The 14,202-nt window shown below is 36.5% G+C and overlaps 1 long non-coding RNA gene across 1 annotated transcript in view; it reads right to left on the bottom strand.

Moving 5' to 3' along the window:
* Positions 1–805: 805 nt before the first annotated feature.
* Positions 806–14,202, bottom strand: part of LOC115485299 (uncharacterized) — a 68,910-nt gene continuing 55,513 nt past the window's right edge. Inside the window, exon 3 of the long non-coding RNA XR_003946049.2 lies at positions 806–1,091. This is a non-coding gene — a long non-coding RNA (uncharacterized LOC115485299). The remainder of the gene's footprint in view (positions 1,092–14,202) is intronic.

Here is a 14,202-nt window from a genome sequence, read left to right as displayed (position 1 = left end):
TAAAATAGCCAGTAAGAGGTGAGGGCATTTCACAGTAATGGCTTGTCCATACCCTGTTTCATTCTGTAATGCATGTAGAACTAGTGGTCTGAATTCTGAGGAGTTAAAGGGTTATCTTTGTAAAGGCTAAATAGATTGGAATTTTCTTTCATCATCCATCATAGAAGAAATACTTGGAATAAACCCAGGAGAAGGAAAAGATAGGTTATAAAAAACTAAATTGTTCATTAACATAACATATTCAGAATCTCCTTTTTATGACAAATATTTCAAATATCAAAATGGTATGCTGCATGTCACTGCACTCTTTGCAAAAGAATTTATCAAAACAAAGAGCTGTGGTGAGATATGACCCAGAAAATCAGACCAAACCAGCTTTGGTGAGACCAACCAAACTTGCAGCATGATAACAACTGCTTTAAGTAAAGGAGTACAATGATACCCCAAAGAGTGTAATTAAAAATTTCCACATTCATGAGGAATTATACTTGTTTCTGGTTGAAAAACATCTTATTGTTTAAACACTTTCAAAGAGGCAGATAAAATCTTGATCACTCTTTTTTCCTCATCAGTTAATTTCACACAGGAGAACTAAAGAAATAGATTACAATATGTTGACTTGCATGGATTAACACTGCTTCAAAAAGAAGTCGAGTTATTTTGAATTGTAATGGTTAACAAAGTAATTATCTTTTCTTCCTGCAATTTCAGGTCTTTAGGTAATTGATTTTGTCTGTAAATATATCTATCAGTTTTATTTTCCTTACTGTCTGGCATATTTACACTATTTCTGTTTACTCTCAGGGCCTGAAGTTTACACTCTTGCCTCCCAGGAGCACAGTGGCCTGGCTCAAGGACAGGAGCTAACCCAAATCCACACTACTGTGAAGGAAGAGCTATTCAGGAAAAACCTTATGGGTCTTGCAGGGACCTGCCCCTGCTCCATTCAGGAGCCTTTTCAGGCCATTCCATTGACCCTTGCTTCTGTGCCTTCCTTTGTCTGCCCGCACACCTTTGTGATCCAGAGCTGGCCCTACAGCTGTGATGAGAGATCTCTGGGCTGTGTCTGATCCTCGCCACCATCACTGGACCTGCAATGAAGAAAGAATCAGAAACCAATCAGACACAATGCATGAGCTCCACACAGGTGAAACAAACAGGTATTGCACATTTCTGAGTGTCATCTCCAGCACCACACTGTAAACCTGAGCTGTAAGATTCTCTGCATCACTTTTCATCTGATGTTCCTTGCACTGTCTTGGCCTGCCTGTTTTCATTTAAACAGAAGCTGCTTCAAGAAATTGCCAATGGCCAATTCTCCCTTGCTTCCTTCCTGACAAATAGGCAGTGACACTCTTCCATCACACCACCTCAGATCATCATCTGGGTATCCTTGTAGGCCACTGGAATGATTACACCCCGGCAAGGAGAGACTGAGAGACACCTGAGAGACTGTAAGACTGAGCAAGAGAGACACAAAGAGTCTGTGCATTTATCTCAACACCTAATCAAAACCCAAATTCTTGCAACATTTGGATATTTACCACAGCTAGAAATAGTATATTACAAAAAAGCTTCAAGGACACAGCTTACCATTCCTGTTTGTTCTGACACTAGATTCATAGGAGCACCACACATACTAGTCTTACATTATGCATGGTACCACACACACACACACAAAATAGACCTGAGATTTTAATGGTGATATTAAAACTGGTTTTTGTAAATTCTTGTAGTAAAAATGGTACCCTTTATTCCCTTTCCTTCTGTATCCCTGATGGATTATCACTGACATGAGTCAGTGTTTGTTCAGGCAACTGGAGCTTTGCTGTGCTGAAGTAGCAGAACACAACAGGAAAAGGGATGACAATAATATAATGAATATACAAGATCCACTCTTCAAACTGTAACATGGATTTGAAGTTAATTTCTTGGAGTATCATGATTTATAAGTTATGCACAAAATTAAACAATATAAAAAAGGATAAACTTAGAATAGCAGTACCATAAGAAGGGTGAGAACTCATTAAATCCAAATTTGTGGACATAAGTTAATGTTGATATCTGCTTTACAATATCTAACATTTTCCAAATGTTCCCAGTCCAAGTGTTAACAACCTGCTGTACTAACAGTAATCTCAGTAGGCTGAGGAAGAAATAAAAAGCTACAACTAAAACTTAAAGCACTTAATTCAATACCAGTTTACCAATAAATATGCTTGCTTAGCCCAGAATTGCCATTATCTACCTATTTATTTAAAATTTGAATTTATGAAATGAAAATACTGAATGGGAATACAAAGTCCATTTTTGATGGAATTAAGACTAAATTATTACCTCCTTCAAGCAAAGTATACGAGAGACATGTTTCTATACTCTATTTTTTAAAAAGGGTGACCTGTGGAGTTTCATCCTAGCAGACAAAGGAAAGAACTTACACCCTTTGCAGGCAGGGCTCTATTTTGTTTCCTTTAGGATAGTTCCATTTCTTTTGCCTTGCTTTGGAAGTCAAACAGAGCTTCCCAGCCCTGTGACCATTCTGATGCACTGCATCTGCTAGGGAACAGCAGAGCCACTGGCTCCACTGGCCCTGCAATGGGAAGAGCATCCGCCAGCTGGGGCTCCTGGCTCACAGGAATGCAAGGTTGCACCAAGGACCCCTCTAGGCCAGGGCAGTATTTTCAGCAGTGTCTCTGTCTCCATGACACAAATGGAAAGAATGGGGATGTATATCTGGCAGCACTTTTTAATTACCTTCCAGGCTCCAAACAGGACAAGGGTTTCCTGAGCCAGATGTATCTTTTAAAGTATGCAACCACCATTAATGTTTATCTCCTCCAAAGATTTGTCCAGCCTTCCCTTGAGCCCCTGTGAGCTTTCAGCACCTTCAGCAAACACAGTAGAAGTATTACACAAGTACCTCTACAAGCCTCTGTATGAAGAAGTTAATACATCCTTCCCAGATCTATACCCATTCCCCAAGGGAAAGGTTTCAAGGCAAGAAAACTGAAAATTGAACTTGATTAAATAAAAAAGTGGATGCACAGGAAAGAGTACAAGAAGTTTACTTTGAATTCTGAGTGTTAATTTGAAGTTTAGAAACAGGCTTTATGTATTTTATCTTCCAAATTTTGTACCCACAAGGCCTAATACTGTTTTATTACTATTGGTATTGCTTAACAACTCAACCTAGTCACAGAGAGCTGTAAACTGTCTCTTTTCACAGTAATTCTCAGGATTTTTGGTACTTTAATATTTTCTGCCCTTGTTTTTTACAATATTTTGAGTTACCTATATATAATTCAAATTAGTTTTTCTTTTCTTCCTCCGTATTTTATACATAAAAATATGCTGGAAATTATAAGACTGTTATCTATTTTCTAAAACATGTTTTTACTACCATCATTAGTATTAGGGACAGCTTTTTCTTTTCTTTTTTTTCCCCTTATAAAAGGTCTTTTCCCCTCCTAAGAAACAAGCCTTATCTGGTGATTCACTTTTGACTTGAACATTTTATCCTTACCAAGAACATGTGTATCATCTCTTTATGGACCTATTTGCCATGCAAAGCAATACATTCTCTTATTTTCCCCACCTTGCAGATGTTTCTGGAGCAAATTACAGCCACTAATATTCTAATCATGTGAATTATCCTCTGAGTGTCTCATATGCCAATTGAGACACTGTTTTGATCATTAATTAAGATTTCAGCTCTTCCTGTTTATTTCCCTTCTCAAATTAGTGCAGAAACAATTAAAATGTTTGGTGGATTGACATTCTACTATTGTGTTTGTCCTCCTTATGACCTTCGTAAAATCATCTCTAAACTCAAACAATTTTGAGTCATCTTCCCACTAATTATTGTATATACACATCTCTGAGTATTTGGAATCTCTTTTGATCCCAGTTTAAACATTTTGCCATTAGTGAGTGACCAAGACTGTGTCTCACAATGTTCATGACAGCAGAACTTTATTTTATTGATCAATGTTAATAAAGAACTTAGAACAGGTCATGGAATTATTCTACTGCTCAAAATAATTATAATATCAGGCTACTTCACAGTTTCCTCTCCTCTCCTATCCATGCATTTGCAAGTACAAATATAGTACAAAACAGTGTTAGCTGCTGATTTTGGAAGTTGTCCTGTATAAACATCACTTAATTCTTAGGAATTAGGAAATAAGACTTGGGAAATTCCTTTATGTACCCCCATGAGCAGATATCTCTCACTGAATACATCTGGTTGAACTAAATTCAACCTCATTATGTTACAGCACATGCTATTAGTTCTCACATATGCACCTGACAATTTTTTGAGCAGCAGGTTGCTCTTACTGAAGCTGAGAACTTTTAAACAAGTTCCTCTACAACAAAAGTGAGAAAAACAACAGTAAGAGCAGCCTGAAAAGAAAGAACGACTAGAACCGCTGGAGCTGTCCCAGCTCAGCTCTGCCCACAGGCCTTGCATTGCGCGATGTTGCTGGCACAGTTTCTGCTCCAACACTGGGCAGATTTCATCTTGGTTACAAAGTCAAAACATTCAAACCTGAGCCTGCGGTTGGAGCTTAAATTTCTACAGAAACACACCCAGAGAACCCAAGAAATTTGCAGAGTGCTCTTTGAGGTGATCAACATCAGTCAGTGCTGTGGAAAGAATTACCATGCATCAAGGCTCACCATTAGATTACCACACTGTTTTGGTAAGCACTATGACAACAATGTGAATATTATATTTTCAGCAAAAGATTATTTCTTTGTATAAAGCTCTCTCCTGTATTTCTTTCAATTGGTTCCAAAGCTTTCATTTGCTGTCTCCACCTAATATCAATTAGTCATTCCCAATCTTAAACCATACTTGCACAATTCTAAGGATTTTTAACCAGCATATTGAAGAGCAAGTGCATGAGAATCTAAAAAGTACCATCTTCTCAGCACCAAGGTGAAGTTCAACCAGCTGGTTATATATTTTTCCCTTTCTCTCATGTTTGTGTTACAGTCTTCATGCCACATACTGCTGAAATTCATGACAAGCTACTGCAGCTCTCAGGTCTATTAATAAATATGAAACAGAATCAAAGCACTCTCCTCTTCAGCAAATTCCAGGGCCACCTGATGGTTCCAATGTCTTCAGTGCTCTCTATCTGCATCCAAACTTAAGAAAAGTACCTAAAAGAGTGTATTTACACAGCATTTGCTCTTCATGCTGTAACTGCTTACCACAGCATGTAGTAAATAAAAACAAAAAGCAAGAAAGAAGTATTCTACAATAATTCCTAAAGCAAGAAGAAAGTATTCTAAATGGTCTCCACCTCCTATCTTAGAGCAAGTTACACAGTAAAACAGTATGTTGTGCTTAGCACCAGTAATTAGAGCTACAAAAATGATACTAAAAATTACTTAGTTTTCCATTACCAGAGTTTTAAAAAATTGAGTATTGACTTCAGAAGAGAAAATGTTATCTGACATATCCATCAGCACAGAAAAATCAATATTGGCACTTTCCTAATTTCACTAGAGGTTATGTATTGAAGACTCTGCAGAGGGTGGGGTAGGGATTGGAATCTATTGGAATCTATATGTAGAATGCTCTGGGACAAAATCTGCTGTTTAAATATATACAATACTTATTACTAGATATTTTAATTTTGTTATTAAAATAAATATAAAATAAATGCAAATAATTTCTAAAGAAAGACAAACAATTTTCCAAATCAATATTTTTTTTAACAGATACCACATTTTTATGCTTTTTAATTGCACTCTTTGAATAGATGGCAATTTTAAGTATCTCATCATGGTTGAGCATTTCTAATCTATATTAATACTTGTCAAAATGAAAAGCCAAAACCCCAGAATCTCTGGTATCTTAAAAAGAATTGGAAGGCAATTTTAAAAATTCATTCAACTATTTAGGTACTCGTTAAGCAATTAAAGCTTTGTTCAGCTCACAGTTTTTTGGTTGTTAGTGACCAGACAGAAAGCATCTGTTTTATTGTAACCAAAACCATCAAATATTTCTTTATTATCTGTTCAATGAAATGATCTGTCCTGGACATTTCATTAGGATCCATTCAGAGACTCTTTCTGCAAGGAATTGAGTTCTTTGCAAAAAAAATGCTGATTGTCCTCAGATCTTATTAGAGAACGTGAGAGTCCTTAATGCCCTGAAGAATTAGGCAAAAATACAAATTTTGTTTCATTATCAACACCATAGCTTCTCAGCTGGTTTACACAGGCTCCTATGGCTGTTGCTTTAGTCAAGTCTGGTTTTCTCAGAGCAGTTCTGAGCATTGGAGCTGGAACACAGAAATCAACATTTTTTTTAAAGGGAAGGAACAACCTGCCGTGAAGACGCAAAGATGTCCTTTACTCTCTAGTAATAAACACATATACATTTCTTCCTGAATTTTTGGCAGATATCATCAATCCCAAGACTTTGTCTGTGCTAATGTACATGGAAGATGTCTGGAAAGCAACACAAAAAACCATTTCCTTCTGTGGCAAGCTACTATCACTCTCAATGTTCTCAGCACTGCCAAGCGTTTGATCTATAAACCTGTGTTTATGCCGGCAGTTCACACTCACACTGAAAATCTGAAAATCATTCTGCCCAGCAGTCTTCAGTACATTAATTTGCAACACAGTTGGCAGAACATATAGTAAACATAGTGGTCATCCAGTTTCCTCCCAAGTTTACTTCACCAGCAGTGAGCATACTGTTTGCTTTAGCTCTGACGTCTCCTACAAACATGTGCCTTAAGGCGATGAGAGTCTGCTTTGTTCTCAGAAACAAAAAAAATGATAATAAAAAAACATTTGCAATTGCTTTCTGTCCTTCTCTGCAGAATTTTCAGGCAAAAAAAAAAAATCAGAGGTTTTTTCCTCCCTTAGTATTAGACTGTCTCTTATTTCTAAACCAAGTTTATTTTTTGAACATAACACTAACAGGTCTGTAATGGCTAAAAGGTAAACTAAACTAGATCCAAATGGATAACACAATTTTCAGGAGTTCCTTAAAATTAGCAAAAACTATTAAAGGGAATGTTTTGAGGAGAAAGATTTTTCAAAGGATATTTGCACAAGAATATAGCACTATAATAGTTAGCATAAGATATGGAATGGGTAAATATTTATTGCATCCTGTGTGGATTCTCTACCTTTCACTGCTTCCATCTTCTTCTGAATATATAGTGATACTAGTGATACCTAATCAAACAAGTATTTGATCTTCTGAAATTTTTAATTAATAGGGTAACAAACCTAAAGTTTGTGCAGAAAGTCCTTGAAAGAGTTAGCCCAAACTGGTGTACAAGGCTGAAAGAATTCCAGGAAATATAGGGCACTTGGGCAGCAGACCAAGAAGATGAGGAATGTAGAAAAATGTTTTCAGCTATGAAACAAAACCTATAGAGTAGAGTTTAAAATGAACAAATAAACAGATAACAGATGCCAGGTCCAAGTTACTGAGGACAGCAAGTGGGGTGAAACAAAGCTTGGAAAACACTGGAAGACCACTAGCTTTAGAGTCAAGGAACTGAAAACTGTGAAGTATTACTTCTGGAATTTGTTGGGAGCCCTCCAGTAAGTCAGTTTCCACAGGCAAAAAATGAGAGAAAGATGGATCTCTGTATGAGCAGAAGGATAGCAGGCAGATGCTGCCAGCTTAGGAAGAACTATCACTTGCATTTTGTCCTTTTGCCAGTTCTTATACAGGACTTAAACTGGAACCAGTTTCAGACATAATGGGTTTCATGCCTTCCTTGTCATAATCACAGACAGGGGAAACCACATCAAACTACATGTGGGTTCACTTCTGGGAATAGCAAGACCTTTTATTGTCCTTCATTTTTCTGAATAATAAACCATATTTACTCATTTGTATAAAGATGTTTGCTACAACCTTGTATTTTTAGTCCTCAGTAGGGTATAGTATAATAAGTTCAGAGAAAGGAGACAGGAAAGGAATAACCTTTAAATAATTTGGAAAATACTGCAGTCAATAAATTATACTTTTGTTCTTCCCTAGTGAATTTCTTCCACCTTGACATGCTTGACAACTATGCATTAGTTTAAAATTCCAATTTGTAAAACTGGCAGGTCGAAAAAAATTCTAAAACATGCTTGTTTACTGGGGTAGAAATCTTGAACTGAATGTGCCAGATTCACAGCAGAAGTGGTTTTTGGATGAAGGCTGATCTCTGACCTTGTCATGTAATCTCTGCTGAAATCAGTGAAACGTGCATTTACTAAGAAGCAAAGAAATCAGTTCAAACATAACATTCTTATCAGATATTGGAATTAAAATAGCTGCATCAAATCAAATATCCACTCTATTTTTGTCTGCCTTAGGTTGTCCTTGATACTTCTGAAGCTCAATCCAGCTGAGATCACTGGATCTAAAAATATTCATTTTTCTTTAAAAGCTCTATGTCCCCTTTCAGATCCCCTCTGAGTCATATGAGATAGGAAAGACACATTCTTGCCATCACTAAAGCAGTAGAAAATACATCAATAGGAAGGGGATGAACATAGACTATGCCTAATTTAGCCAGTAGCACTGCACAGTGGCAGTGAAATCTGTAGAGTGAATCATTCGCTGCAGAAGACCAGCAGCCCATGTTTCACACACACACATATATATATATATATATTTTTATATATATATATATAAAGTATATATATATTTGAAAGGATCATAGCTGACTAACCCCAATTTGCTCCTGTGAGCCAATGCCCATTAGGGGTCAGAGCTCATTAGCTGTGCTCTAACAGGACAGCACCTCTTACCAATTCAGGGCCATCAGGAAAGAATGGAGTTAGAGCATTCTGAAAACACCTGGAGGTGAAGTGAAGTACAATTGCAAAAAGATTCCTTATCTAATATTAAACACTAAAGTGGACACAGTTATAGATATTCTATCCACATTGTTGCTTAAGACCCCTCTGACGAACCATAAATAGTTCAAGAAATTCACAATAGTAGCACATGATTGCAGGAAGATATTAGGGCAGCTAGACAATGAAAAACCCCACCCCAAAACAGCAGGATAATCCACAGATAACAGTCTCTTGCCTGTAAAAAAATCTTCTGAGATCACACTGTTCATGACTGCACTGAGAGAATTTTCTAAAAATATAAATCTAAAACCTCCAGAAGCTAAACCCATTCAAAACAAGGGTACTACACAGCCATACTCATAGACTACTTGCTTCAGAGTTGTAGAGTTGCAGTTAGTATTTTTCCTTCCTTTTCTGCATAAGAGAAAATGTCAAAAAACAGAGTGCAATTTGTTCTTTCAGTATGTTTATTATTTTTTGTATTGTAAGGGCACATAAACAAATTAGGCCATATTCAGAGTGGAGTTTAGAATGCAGTGTTTTGCTCATTCTCTTTGCAACAACGATTTGGGGGTGGTTTTTCTTTTTGCTTGTTTTTATTTTGCTTTTGCTTTTGAGGCTTCACCTCAAATTCTTCACCTGCTATTTCATTTGGGAAAAGGTTTTGTGACCTTAAATACATATCCATAAAAACCTTATGAGATTTATGACTGTTAAAAAGTCAGTTATTACTGAAATTACAGAAACCTTGACTGGAAATACTATTAACACAAATTGAGCTATAAAAGCTATGCTAATCCCTTCTGGTAAATTTGAAGCATATTATAAACTGGTTTAATTTGAGGTATCTGACTTCTCACAGAGATGAAAACAAGATCCTTTGAAAAATGAATAATTAAAAAAAAAATCAATATTTATTTTCATGTGGGAAGATACCATGGGAAAAGCTGAAATACTTACGGATAATTTATTAGCAGTAACATTTCTACTCCCACCCTGCAATGCATTTCACTTAAACTGTCCTGAGAGTCTGATTCCACCCTGGCTTATTCATAGCAAGGATGGAAAACAATTTTGGGGTAAAACATCAGGAGCAGGAGGGGAGAAAGAAAAATAAGAAAATAAGTGTCTTGCAGCTCAAACAATAACTGAATAAAATCACTAGGAAACAGAGCTCCAAACCCCAACTACCTGAAAGCTTCATATAATGACTAATAAAACTTGTATTAAAAGGGAAGGTGGCCTTTACATGTTATTGATTTTAACCCCTCTGCTAACAGTATGAAGTATAGAAAAATGCTATTTTCATGTAGATGAGATTTTAGTAAGGTTTCTGCAATGTCAGGGGGTAAAATTTACTTCTGTGTGAGCCAGGCTATAAAAAAACAGGCTTCAATGACTACACCAGGAGACTGTATGGCAATAAGGCAGCAATATGGACATTAGAAAATAGCAGGCAATGAATCTAAAAAATCTTATCTAGACAAAAGGCACCTTAGGCCAGGGACCTAAGATCTGTGTTGTAAGTATATTTCAGCATGTTTTATTTTGGCATAGCTGTAGCCTGATTAAACAGCCATTAAGTATTAGGTCATCTTGTGTGTGCTACTATAGCCTTTCAAAAATTCTTCACTGTCATATAAACAAAAACTCACCTTGTGTACTGTAGGATCACCACTCAATACCAGGCTGGAAAATCAGGATGATCAGAATATTAGCTTTAAAAGCTCATTTCCAATCTGAAGTAAAAAATTAATAAAGATGAACCCATAAACTTCATAAAGTGGTTAATGTTGTTTGATACACCTACCACAGGCTGGATAAGTTATAGAAATACCACCTGGTTTCCTTTGGGTATCACACTTGGGTCAGATAAAGCTGCAGTTTCACATGTGCTTACTGAAGATGAATTGTGTCTGCTCTGGATATCAGGAGCTGTCCTGCCAACTGTGCAGCTGTTACCTCCCACAGGGTCCTGGGTTCCCAGGTCACTTCTGAAGGAAAAGTAGGAAAAAAAAAAGGTGGAACAATAGGAAACTCCATTTTCAAACCTGCCATGCAGCGGGTAAAGCAGGGACTTGAATCAGACACTTTCATATTTCTGACAGAGAGGCAATGTTTGTGATAGAAAGTTGCCTCAAATTTCAAATTTAAATCTAACAGAAACAGTGAAGGAATGCATTTATTTCCCTTGTTGAAGTGACTATGAATCTGAATCTGAAGATATTCATGACATTATTAAATTCCAGATCAAATAAAACCCAGAATGTTTCTATTTTACATGAGAATGTGAAGGAGACCAGAGGGCCAGAGACATGCTTTTTAAACAATATTAAATAATCTTTCACCACCCTCTTAAGAGGCTTCTGATAAAATGCTGCAGATTAAGTCTAGATATAGATAAGAATCTGGGTTTCTGGATGTAGCATGAGTTACACTTGTTCAATGTGTTAACCACTTGCATAAGTACTAATAAAATTCACTGTAAGATAAACAGGTCAGAATACAGAAATCTGCAAAAGTACAGGATTCATTAGAAATATGGGTAAAGCAAATTAAGCCATAAAACAAAGATATAGATAAAGATTTGAAAGACTTCTGAATAAAATTTTTATAAAAGAGTATAAGTTAGGACAGTAGTTTTTTATATGCTAGAAATAAAGATAAAATGGGTATGGAAGCAAAGAGTGGCTTTTCAAGCATTATTATGTCATCAAACAAGTCTGTACCACACAACACTGGTGACACTGCATTAAAAGCATGTCTTCTGTTTCAATTTCTTCTTACCAAAAAAATAAATGGGAGCATGTAGAAAGCAGAGTTACAAGAGGACAAGAAGTGCTTTTTATTTTAAAGCAAAAAATGCTGTATGAAACATAGAAGCAAATTTATCCCCACTGTATGATTGGAGAGGAGATTTCACCTGGAGTGAAATATTTCAAAAGCTTCCAACTGGTAAGATTTGTTAGACTGAAAAACTATGATGCAGTCCTTGAATTACTTGGGATAGATAAAAAGAAGACACAAAAATAAAGTATACACTAGGGATAAGTTCTTTGATGATAAAAAGAGAGATTAGCAAGATTTTGCACCTGTGAATGAAAAACTGAATATGACCCAGCTGTTTTGCCTGGCTTGGTTTCTAAAGCAAGTATTTATTTATAAAGTACTTGGGAAAAAACCTTTCAATCACATACACAGATTTTACCTTCATATATCCAAAATCTAAGTGAAGTGGTTAGCAGTGGGAAGTGGTTTTCAGCTTTTGCTTTTAAGCAACCTGAATAGGAATTCAAATTAAATTCAATAGCTCCGAAAAATTAGTGCAAGAGGATAACCTTATGTGCCAATTTGTCTGGCAGCTCATTCATTACTGGGTCATACTTTATGCGGTACACCCGATTTCTGCAAAGAGAAAAGCCTCTAATTATATGACAATACAAAGGGTCAAAAATCTTTCTAAAGCTGGTAAGAAACTCAGTTTTGCAGTGCTTTTAGTGCTCCATTCTTCTTGCTGATAAGTGAAAAGACTTCCAAGCAAACACCATGTAATGTACGTACCTGCAATTGTCATTTTCTCTGATGAAACATTGAGCTTGTCTTACCTGACAGATACATCTCATTATTATTTCAGAAAAATGCTGATTTTTGCAAAAAACCTGGCAAGATTCCACAGCATGTCATTTAGTCATCAAACATCATTCCAGAGCCTGTCATTTCTCAGCATGGGAGGGGTTATTTTCCAAGATATTTTTCATTTTGCACTCATACAAAATGAAGATTTTTCCCTCCCCCAATGGATAGGGAGTGTTTTTGATTAGAACAGCTTTTTGGTTTTGTTTCTCTCTTTTTTTAATTTGGATAGGAAAGGTACATGTTTTCATCAATAATTTGATTATATTTTTCTTTGGCAGCTGCAGCTCTGAGATGCCTAAAAGGCTGCCTTGTCTGAAAACATAATCCCTGAAAGATGCTCATTCTTCATAATTTGGAAAGCTTACTAAAAGGTCCTATAAATTGTCTATTTTAAGAGTTTAAACTTCTTTTATTGTAGTGTGTCATTTTTCATCTGTGTTTTATTACTTCCTCTATGGCATACAGCATAGGCATGATATGTGAAAGATTTTATGACTGTATTATTGTAGGAATGATTTTAAAAGTGTTTATTAAAGTATAGTGTTCAGATTATGTCCTCAGATAGATACTGTATATTGATAGAAAAGCAGATTTTAAAAATATATTATTACAAATTTTACTTTAATAAAATTCAGTATTTGCAATTGATTTTTTAAAACTTTATTTCAGAGTCAAACACCAAACCCTAGGAGATGGTAGAATTCAGGGTGCCCTCTGCATGCATGCAGTTAGTAGTTGAAACCTCACTGATGTTATCTGTTATAATTTTCTCCACAGGATGCTGAAGGGCAAATGAATTCATTGTCCATTAGTTCCTGAGATCTAATGGTAAATTGTTCATTAGAAACTGAGATGACATCTCAACTCCTTGACCTGGCTCTGCCATGCCTATGGAGCTCCCATCACATACAGAGGTCCCCACAGATCTTATGACATTCCCCCATCTTCTTCCCTTCCCTTCTGCCTCTGCTGAATACCATTAATTCAGTCCCTCACTTGCTGCAGTATCTGTTATGCAGCACAGCTGCCTGTGGGTAGCATAAAAAGTAGAGAAAAAACTGCTATTAGGAGACTTGTGCCAGTTCCTCCCCTTCCCAGGCTCCACTTTAAAACAGCTCTTTTACACACTTGGGAAGTGCAAAATCCCATCAGATAATTAACACTGTAAAACCAGTGACTGTTTCCATTCCTTAGACTCTCTTTAAGCATCAAGCCATCTACATTATTTATCTTCATTTTGTTGTGTGCCTTTTTGGTCATGCTGGACACAGTAAAAAGCAGAGAGCTGCTCAGGTGGCTGGAGAGCCCCTGTCCACATTCAGCTGTTGTGTAAAAATCAGTGAAGTACTTTAGGATTAGTGGCCCTCTTTCAGCAGTATTCAAGTGCAAGCAAGCCTCTTTTTAATGTTTCTGGCACAAAATGCATACACATTCTTCACTTACTACCCCTGGAGATTACTGCCAATTTTCTCTCTCTAGAAAAGTCCTCTTCTACTTTCCTGCATCTTGGGAAGCACATCCAGTGATAAGAGGTGCATGGAAAACCCATGCATTTCTAATCTTCTCTTCCTTGATGACAAGCCTCTAGGATGATTGCACTCTGTTACTAAACACATTAACTCCTCCTATTTCTATTATCTGCAAAATATGCAGTAGGACAAGTGCCAGACCCAATGATTAAAGTAACAGATTAAAAAAAAAAAAAAAGTGTGCCCCTTAATTCTG

Source organism: Serinus canaria, chromosome 4 (assembly GCF_022539315.1).
Source record: "Serinus canaria isolate serCan28SL12 chromosome 4, serCan2020, whole genome shotgun sequence".
Classification (NCBI taxonomy): domain Eukaryota; kingdom Metazoa; phylum Chordata; class Aves; order Passeriformes; family Fringillidae; genus Serinus; species Serinus canaria.
Note: the sequence above shows the minus strand (reverse complement) of the source record. Positions and strands in the feature narration are given on the sequence as shown.